The sequence below is a fragment of the Cynara cardunculus genome, unplaced genomic scaffold (genome assembly GCF_001531365.2).
Source record: "Cynara cardunculus var. scolymus isolate 2C unplaced genomic scaffold, CcrdV1 Un_Scaffold_5602, whole genome shotgun sequence".
Lineage (NCBI taxonomy): Eukaryota > Viridiplantae > Streptophyta > Magnoliopsida > Asterales > Asteraceae > Cynara > Cynara cardunculus.
Genome location: NW_020202487.1, coordinates 21,511 through 32,474, shown reverse-complemented (window position 1 = coordinate 32,474; position 10,964 = coordinate 21,511). Strand labels below are relative to the sequence as shown.

At 35.1% G+C, this 10,964-nt stretch overlaps 1 non-coding gene across 1 annotated transcript; it reads right to left on the bottom strand.

The window, feature by feature from the left end:
- Positions 1-10,616: 10,616 nt before the first annotated feature.
- Positions 10,617-10,723, bottom strand: LOC112504435. Its single transcript, XR_003068196.1, has one exon. It is a non-coding gene; the product is annotated as a small nucleolar RNA R71 (small nucleolar RNA).
- Between the last annotated feature and the right edge of the window lie 241 nt (positions 10,724-10,964).

The following is a 10,964-nucleotide window of genomic DNA, read 5'->3' as shown; positions in this document are numbered from 1 at the left end:
TCTTCTTCTTCTTCTTCTTCTTCCTCCTCTTCTTCCTCCTCTTCTGCTGCTGCTTCTTCTTCTTCTTCTTCTCCTTCTTCTTCTTCTTCTCATCCAAGTGAATGACATCGAATCTGATTCCAAAGTTATGGTGGACTCCATCCTTCTTCTCCTTCTCCTTCTTCTCCTTCTGCTTCTTCTCCTTCTCCTTCTTCTTCTCCTCCTTCTTCTTCTTCTCCTCCTCCTTCTTCTTCTCCTTCTCCTTCTCCTTCTTCTTCTTCTCCTCCTTCTCCTTCTCTTTCTCCTTCTTCTTCTTCTCCTTCTCCTTCTTCTTCTTCCTCTTCTTCTACTTCCTCTTCTTCTTCTCGTTCTCCTTCTGCTTATCATTTATCATCTCTTTAACAATCTCTTCTTTCTCATACAAAATACAATACAAATCATGAATGTCTTCTTCAGACATATTTTTGTTCATCTGTAAGTTGACTGCAAGAGTGTTCCATTTGGGCTTCAGATTCTTTAAAAACTTGTAATTGATCTCAGACCAAAACTTTTGTTGGCTGTTCCTTCTCAGATTATTAGAATTATATTGAACCGGTTGTAGGATTCAGTGATTGATTTATTCTCTCTACCCTTGAATCCCTCATATGCACTTATACACTAATTCAGTCTCGTCTGCATAGACTTCTCACTTCCCAACATTTTCTTTTCAAGCTCATTCCACATTTCTTTTGCCGATCCGCGACTATCAGTTATGTTGAATAATTTATTTGAAATAGCCATGAGCATATAAGTCAATTCCTTTTTATCTATTTGATCCTTTTTCTTCTCAGGCTTAGTATAATATTTGGGATCTTTCTTTCGCCTTTTACATAAAAAAACAATACCTTCAACTATTTTCTGAGCAGGTAGATCCACAAAACACTCATCTTTGTCCATCTCTTATAGACTGCATCAACTTTTCATTTTTGTTATCCAGAAAATGAATCATTCTAACTTTCCATTGCTGATATTCACCGACGGCAAGAACTGGTGGTTTTGAATCTGACCTGATGCTCATCATATCTTTAGACATCTTTATGAAAATGACTTGAATTGATCGTTCAGAAAATGATCTTAAACTAATTTGGAATCTTTTAGAAAAATGTCCCCCTCCTACGACTTAGCACCGCGGGTCCCGCTAGAATCTTTTAGAAAGATATAGTCCCCACTTCACGCTAGAAAATCGCTCAAGACAGGAATTCGCTCAACAAACACTTGAAGGATATCGCTTGAAGAATATATTGCACAACAAACAATCTGCTCACTAATAAATCGCTCAACGCTTTAGGCGATGAACACAGTTAGCAGGCGAAGCTTGGGCGATAAACTCCAAATTCCATGAGTCGCTTAAATCTTGAGCGGATAACACGGATATCGGGCAACGCTTTGGCCGGTATACTCAAGATATCACTTATGCTTTGGGCGATAAATTCAAGTTTACTAGATATCGCTTAATACATGAACGATATTCTTAAACACTTAGACAAAAGTAATGAAACCTTCCAATACTTTGAGCGATAAAATCCATATATCATCCAACAAACCAATAATATTAACCAACACTTCTTTGAGCAATGACAAACTTTGGGCGATTAACAAGTAAATCGTGCAACACTATGTGCTATGAATCAAAGATATCGTACAAGACTGAGACGAATTCAAGAAAATCTTCCAACTCTTGTGCGATGAAGATTCAATGCCTAATCAATGGGTGATATACATATGAATATCGCTCAATGAATTCTTCAATGGGCGATGAAGAATACTTAAAACAGAAACTTCAAAGAATCACCAAAATTTGTCAAAAATCCAAAATTAGAAGATGAAACTTGCACAATGATTCACATATACCACAAAAACACTTTTTATAAAAGAATTATGACCAAAAATGGATTGAAATAGGCCAATTTGATTAAAATGATCAAGAACAGTTTCAAACTTGAAACATAATGTTTGGATCCAAAATTCAAGAAATTCAATGGCAAAATAATTCCAAAACCAATCAAGATTCATTATGTTTACTCTGATATCAGTTGTGAACCCAGATTCAAGTCACAATCAAGTTTAGATCAAGATCAAGAACACATATTAGATTTGAGAAGTCATATGTCTAATACTTTGCAACAGTGAATTACAATGTGTTCTCGAACGATGTCTCTCAAAGATCTCGTATAGTACAATTTTTCTCTCAACAAAGATATATCTCAAAAGTTATGATCAATGCTTACTAAACAAACTACCAGGGCCACCTATTTATACCCCTTATTACAAAGCATGTAAAGTCTAACTACAAAGCATTAAAGATTAACACTAGAAAGCAATGTAAAATATTTTAAGTACAAGGACTTGAATACAATATTTTTAATTCAACATTCATATTCGACATTTTTGAGCTTATTTGATAAAAATTTTGGTAATTTTGGATGTTTTAATCCAATTCGATCTTAAATCTTTACCAATTTGTGTTTTTTGAACATATTATGATCATTAATTTGGACTTTATTTGAACAAATCTTGGATTTTGATGGTTTTTAGTCGAACTGTTTAGGTTGAACTGTTAAATCCATGAACATTGCTCGATGAATATTTCCTTGAGCGATATTCATCAAGAACATCCCCATTGAAGATTTGAAGGTTGTTAAGAGCGATTTTTAGTAAGATATCGACCATTAAAGATGTTGGTGACTTGGCTATTTTTGGTACTGCTTTGAGCAATTTTTGTGTCTTAGGCAATATTTTGGTGAATCGAGCGATATTTGAGGATACCGCTTAAGAAGTGAGTGATATTGGTATAAACCGCCCAAGACATGAGAAATATTGAAGAACACCGCTCTCAAGTGTTGAACGATTTTTAAGTATATCGCTCATGTGCTGAACGATATCAGTGTTATGATTTGAAGTTTAAAAATCGCCCAAGTGTCAAGTGATATACTTGATGAGCGATATCATTGTTATACGGTATTTTATTTGATGAGAGATATTCGCATGTCAAGCAGTTTTCCTATGCCACTTAGGCATTAAGCGGTTTTTGTGTTAAGCGATATCTTGCATCAAGCGATATTCTGGTATACTGCTCAAGCCTCAAGCAATGTTTGTTTTTTTTAGCGATATTCTGAAAGTCAAATATATCAGTCAAGGCATAGGCGATATACATTGTTCATAAAAGAACCCGCCTAAGGCGTGGACGATATCATTCCTATCATTAGCTTATCGCACACCTCTATGAGTTGATACTATTCAACACCTCATTATGGTTATTTTGTTCTTTGCCCAAGATAACCCTGTGCTATATTGAATGGTGTTCTTTATTTGCTCCTAAAAAACATCATTAGAATTTGTCATCAGTTGACCTTATGAAGTCAATTTTTGACTATTTGGTCAAATTTTATCAAGCTTGTTGTTAAAGAGACAGATTTGAAAAGATTTAAAAACGGAGTAATTGGATTCAATATTTGATTAGACTGGTTAGAAGTTTTGAGTATTTGTAATTATCACTCTGAAGTTTTCCGTAAGAGATCCAGACCGTTGAGTGTTTCCAATCACTGTTTTGACCTGATTAATTAGAATTTTGAAGGTCTGCAATCATTATTCTGGAATTTCTAGAGTTACTAGACCTTTGAGTGTTCTCAATCATTCATCTAACCTGATCCATTAGAGGTTTGAGTGCTTAAAATTATTATTCTGGAGGTATGGTTGTGATTTAGAGTTTTGAATGTCGATAATCATTCGTCTGATTGAGAATTTTGGATTTAGGTTTTGGTTATTAAGTCTTCTATATGTATGAAGAAAATCGACTTAACTTTCTTGGTTGACAACTGCTGATCAAGAAGCTATGTTCTTAATGTTATATCTCTCCGGATTTCAGTGTCAAATGGAGTTTGCTCTAGTTACTCAAGATGATTTTGAAACCCTAATTTGTGAGCTTATAAGTACAAGTTCTTAAGCTGAAAGCTTATTCAACTCATGGTTCATAGGAAGATTTTTTGTTTTTTTAGTCTGATTTTGAAACCCTAATTTGTGAGCTTATCAGTACAAGTTCTTAAGCTGAAAGCTTATTCAACTTATGGTTCATAGAAAGATTTTTTGTTTTTAGTCTGATTCTGCACCATGGAATGTCACGTAACTTGCATATTGGCTGGCTGAGATTTTGAGGTTCATGGTTGTGTTGAGTTGTATATAGTTTAACGTTGCTTTTGGTGCAATCAGTGGTGCTGAAGGCACATTTAATCTTATTTTAATTAGAACTGAAGAAAGAGCTTTATTCAAGGGGGAGCTTGAAGTGTTCTACAAAGATGGGCAATACTAAAGTTTTCATTAAGAAAATAAAGTGAGATAGTCTGATGCTTCAGAAGATGCTTCCTTTATAAAACTTTAGGGGGAGATTGGTGGGTCTAGATTAGCCCCAAGATATTGAAAGTTTTATAAAGTCAGTTTCATGTTTTGTATTGTAATACTCTTTGTATTGTAAATGGGCATTGGGCTTTCATTGTAATTGACACCTATAACTAGGTGTCTTGGGTTTTAGATTCATTATTATGAGAGTTGTTTAATGTTAGTTTTCTTTGTAAGTTTCCTTTACAATTTTCGTTAATGAACAGGTCTGTACATTTCTGTTTGGTTCAATAATATTTGGTTTTCCTGTGATCTGGGATCTACAAACTTCAAGACATTGAACGAGCTGTCAAAAAAAGAACTCGTTACTGGCCTTCCTCAACATTTCTTGAAAATGAATCTCTTTGCTCAACTTGCAAAAAAGGAAAGCTAACAAAGGCTAGTTTTAAATCAAAATAAGTCTCTTCAATGACTTCTCTGATCAACTACTTCATATGGATTTGTTTGGCCTTGTCTACATACAATTTATAGCTAGAAATAAATATACACTCATCATTGTCAACGACTTCTCCGAGTACACTTGGGTATTCTTCCTCATATCTAAGAGTGATGCACCTAAAGAAATCATCTCATTTGTGAGGAAGATGGAAGTATTGAACAACCTCATAGTGCGTTCAATAAGGAGTGATCATGGTACTGAATTCAAAAAAAGTACCATTGAGACTTCTTTGAGAATAAGGGAATTTCTTAGAATACTTCAGCTGTAAGAACTGCACAACAAAATGAGGTATTTGAAAGAAGAAATCTAAGGATAATTGAAGTCGTTCGATCTATGCTCATCGAATCTCGCCTCCCTACTCAATTATGGGCTGAGGCTGTCAACACTGCATGCTTTACTCAAAATCGATCGTTGATTGTTAGGAGATTTAAGAAGACAACCTTTGAAATTTTCCATGGTAGAAAGCCTACTCTCAACTTTTTACATATCTTTGGTTGTACCTGCTACATCTTAAACAACAAAGATAACCTTGGAAAGTTAGATCCAAAGCTGATGAAAGAATCTTTCTTGGATATTTTCGGTATCGAAAACCTTAAAAGCATTCAACAAAAGAAGAAAAGCTATAAAATAATCAATTCATGTCACTTTTGATGAATCTCAATCAGCTAACTCTGAACCCATCTCTGACGATGAAGAAGAGTTAAGTAGTTGGATGATATCTTATTTTGGAGAACCTGAAGCTGCATTCAACAATCAATCGAATGTTGATCTACCTAAATCTGATGATGATCAATATATTATCCCTGGCATTACTAATAACGAAGCTGAATCCTCTTCAGGGATCGCTACCGTTCTGGTTAGTCACTTGCCACCCTCTACTTCAAATACTGATCCTTTAGTCATTGAATCTCCTTCAGTCATTGAATCTATCTCATTAGATAAATCCCTAACTTAGGCTCCTTTAAAAATTCAAATAAATGCTGAAGAATCTTTTGCTGAAGCCTCATTCTCTATACCTGAGCCGTCGATCTCAAAAGATGATAACTCAAGTCATCTACCATCTCAATGTTGGACGAAAAAATATTCCCATCGAAAAATTCTTGGTGATCCTAATGCAGGTATTCAGACTCAACGTGGTCTAGGTAATATCATTCTATTTGTCAACTTCCTTCTATAGTTGAACCCCAGAAAATCAAGGAGGCTATTAGTGACCTGAGTTGGGTCAATGTTATGCAAGAAGAACTTATTGAGTTTGATAAAAACAAAGTCTGGTACCTTGTCCCTAGTCCATCCAACAAAACTGATATAGGAACCAAATAGGTGTATCAAAACAAGTTGGATGAGCAAGGAATTATAACCGGTAACAAGGCTTGACTTATTGCTTATGTATACAAACAAGAAGAAGGCATCAATTTAAGATGAAAACATTGCACCAATGGCTAGACTTGAAGCAATTCGACTCTTTCTAGCCTATGCTATCGATAAAGACTTCAAAGTCTACCAAATGGATGTAAATAACGCTTCCCTAAATGGAAAACTTCTTGAGGAATTTATGTTGAACAACCTCCAGGGTTCATTGTTGGATTTAGGTAAAAGGGCCTTGTCGGGATTCCTTTGAAAGAAAGGGAACAAGTGGAGTATACAAATCGAAAAGAGAAGGTGGGAGGGGTAAGGTAAACTGGGAGGATCGCCCTCCCAATTCGAAGTTTTTCCTGGAAGTTTGCCTAAGTATCCAGATCATGTCTGAGGACTGTATAAAGCTTTTTATGGGTTAAAACATGCTCTTTGTGCCTAAAATGACACCCCTCTTCTAATTTATCATCTTGGAGAAATTCGAATGTGGAAAGATTGACCACTCCCTATTTCTTATGAAAGTCAAGAGTCATATCATTCTTGTTTTGATATATATCGATGACATTATATTTGGATCCACGAATCCCTCTTTATGTGTTCGATTCTTTGAATGCATGAAGAAAGAGTATAAAATAAGCATGATGGGAGAATTGACATATTTTCTTGGTCTTCAGATCGCTGTAAAGCATATATTCAAATATCTGAAGGGTACTTCTAATCTGGGACTTTGGTATCCTAAAGACTTAAGTTTCGACCTAATAGGTTATGCAGATAGTGATTTTGCAGGATGCAAAATTGATAGGAAAAGCACCACTGGAGGCTGTCAGCTTCTAGGTGGAAAGTTGGGGAGCTGGACAAGCAAAAAGCAAAACTCAGTATCCACATCAACTGCTGAAGCTGAATACGTAGCCACTGGAAGCTGTTGTGCCGACATTTTTTTGGATGAAAACCAGCTTAGTGATACTCGCTTCATGTATTGCAAAACATTTCAAGCCCCCCCCCCTCAAATTAAGTTCTTATTCTTTACAATTTTCAACTTTCTGATCTAATTCGATGTGCCTTCTTCACCATTGTTTTTCACCATCAAGCAACTTTATAATGAAGAAACCCAAAACATAAAGATTTAAGTCCAGAACCTTATCTATCCAACAAGCCTTGATTCATCCAAAACGGATAGATAATGAGTGAGTTGTGCATGACATTCCACAGCTGCTTAAAACCGTCTTATAACAAATAGTTTGTCTTTGAAATTCGAGTTGCGTGATCTTTAAACTCAAGAATTTGTTCCTTTAAGATCTTATGAGGAAATGGTTCATAATAATTCAATACCACAACTTGGATCTAAAAAATCAGAAGAGAGAACACCATTCTGAAATTAGGAGAGATATAGTATGAAAGCACAACTTTTTGTCCAACACATGTCCACAGATTTAACACAGAATTAAACATAGCAGCACATTGAATTTTAGAAAATTTAAAGTTGTATATCTGTGTTTTTTCTTTCCAATGCAGCTAGACTCATCAATTTTGGAACTTCGAGGAGGAAGATATGAGCAAAATGCTAAGATAGCGCAAAGCTGACATCAAATTTTAAATGTGGGCTATGGGGCTAAAGTATAAGTTTGGACACTCTTAATCAAAATTCTGAATATATGATAAGTGTTAATTTATTAACCTTATTACATCATTTTCTTAACCATTTTCCTTTGTTTTATTTGCCCATCGGTGTCTTAATTTAGTCTTTTTATGTCTTTTTTCATATATTAGTAGTAATATAGTAAATCTAATGTTAATCCCCTGTTTATGCAGGTTTTTGATGATATTTGGTCTCGATCCAGCAACAGTCCTGTAGGACCAGGAGTGATAGAATCCTATAGTACCTGTCCGTGAGCTCCACTTTTGCCTGGGCCGAGAATTCGTGGGCTGCTCCTTAGAGATTGCTGGGTCAACGACCTTGGGCTTGGTCAAAGCCCATTTTTGAAGAGTCTTTTGTCTTATTAGGTGGCTCCCACTTAGCAAACTCCCGTAGCCTATAAATAAAGGCTTAAGGCTTGGTTTTAAAAACACTTTTACTTAACTTCTCATTTATTTATTCTCAAATCTTTGAGTTTTAAACATTTGTTCTCTAGAATCTTGCTTTCGATATTTAAGTTTTCGGGTTTCTTGCTTCCAACCAAGAACCGATTTTTGTGAAGTGAAGTTGTGATTACATTTTCAAGTTTAATTCAAGTACTAGTATTTAATCTTCATCTCAATTTTGTTCTTATTTCCAAGTTACGTTACGTTTTCTTACTTTTGTTACGAGTTACGAATTAGTCGATCGTTGTTGCTTTACATTGGATCTCATCCTTTGTGGCTCACGACTAATTTACGTAGACTAAATAATCTGTTTTTAAGAGTTTGCAAGTAACMTTTTCGGTCTTTGTAACGAAACTTGTGTTGCAAGTTTTGTTACTTGTCTTCCAAGTTTTCTTCAAAGTCAAACTCTTCTTTCCATGCTTTCATTAGTCACATTTTCATCCCATCAAGTACTAATCTCCATCATGTCTTAGTTTTAATATTAATTAATAATATTTAGTTATTAATAATTTAATTTCAGTCATTTACATTTCAGTCTTTATATTTCAGTCCTTTACATTTCAGTCTTTATATTTCAGTCCTTTACATTTCAGTCTTTATATTTCAGTCCTTTACATTTCAGTCTTTATTTCAGTCATTTACATTTCAGTCTTTATATTTCAGTACTTTACATTTCAGTCTTTATATTTCAGTTATTTACATTTCAGTCTTTACTTTACTGCAATTTATATTTCTGTCATTTAATTTCCAGCAATTTACTTTCAGTTATTTATATTTTTGTCATGTAATTTCCAGTACTTTAAATTCTAGTATTTCCATTTCTTGTAATTTAATTTCTACAATTTACTTTTCCGTATCAGTTATTTATTTTTCAGTCCTTACATCATTAGAGAGAAAAAATCGAGCGATGATGGGCTAACGCCTTAGCTGGGGTGTAACGGGAAATTAAGACCAAAGCCGATATGAAAGTACAAAGGTGCCTTATTAGCATTATAGTCTACTATTTGTTTCATGTGCTTAATATTTATTTGATGATTACATTAAAATTATTGACAACTAATTTTGTGTATAAAAATGTATTGACTTTCAAAACCTGATGTAATAGGAGAAGGCTATAAATAGTTTTARTGTCTGACAAACGCTATACTCCTATGGTGTAGGATGGTAACACTGTGTTGTGCTAGGATTCACGACGTCTAACATAAATGATATCGTGTCGATAGCACGTTGACCGATGTGTGCTCTTGGGAGGCCGTCTGACCCGATAGTTGATACTGTCATAGTTATATAAAATCATTTATTGATTTTAGATAATTGTGACAGGAATGCTATGTCACCTTTTTGCTGAATCATTTGTTTAAATGTCTTAATCAACTATTGCACCATGTGCTTTTTTTTAAGATTGATATTTTCTTTAGTTATTAATCAAACCACCCAATTTTAGATAAATCAAATCCCTCGTTTCGTCATCTGAAACTAGTTTTTATAGACTTGACTTCTGAAATAACTTTACAAGCTATCTCTGTGGGAACGATATCTGGTACTTTACCATTATTACTTGTTACGAGACGACAGTAGTTCAAGGTGTATACTTGCGTCGAGTTCTATTTTTGTGTTGAAATCTAAGGTTGAATAAACCGACGAGCAAGTTTTTGGCGCTGCTGCCGGGGATAGCACGTTGAAGTTTTTCTTTTTAAAAGTAAAGTTTATAAAAGTTAGTTTTTCTACCATCTTTTTGAACGCATCGTGCACGCCAAGGCTGTCGCACGGTGAATTTTTTCCACTTGATCCGGATATTGAGCAAACAGTCAGATAACGAAGAAGAGTGCAAAGAGCTCTTCGAGCTTTAAACTCTGAAACAATGGCTGAAAATGTGATTATTGACGGAGAAGGTATAATTAGAAATGAACCAAATATTCCACATGAGGATGAGGCCCAAAACATCTTTCGTCTTGCAAATGCTAAAAATGGTGGCATTATGGCGTATGTTATTCCTAATTTAACTCAACTGCACACAGGGATACGTAAGCCTACCATTAGTGCCACCCATTTTTCACTTAAACCACTGATGTTTCAAATGCTTCAAACAAACGGCCAGTACGCTGGTTTATCTTCTGAAGATCCTCATTCTCATCTGCGTTCTTTCATGGAAATCACAGACTTTTTTCTCATCCCTGATGTTTCAGACGATGCTCTAAGACTAAAACTTTTTCCATTTTCACTAAGGGATCGAGCAAGATCATGGTACAATTCTTTGCAACCAGACTCTGTGACTACATGGAATGAAATGGCATAAAAGTTTTTGAAAAAGTATTTTCCACCCACGAGGAATGCCAAATCCAGGAATGAAATTTGTACTTGTAGACAACTGGATGATGAAGTAGTTCCTGATGCATGGGAAAGGTATAAAGAGCTGCTAAGAAAATGCCCTCACCATGGCATTCCGTACTGTATACAGCTAGAGACATTTTACAACGGTTTAAATATCGTTGCTAGACAAATGCTCGATGCTACTGCAGGCGGAGCTTTCTTAGCTTGTACCTATAATGAAGGTTTTGACATACTTGAAAAGATTTCTAATAATAACGGACAATGGTCTGACCCACGTGCAATGCCACTAAAGAAAACAGCTGGAATAAATGAGGTAGATGCTGTCTCAGCATTAACAGCTCAAATCACTAAG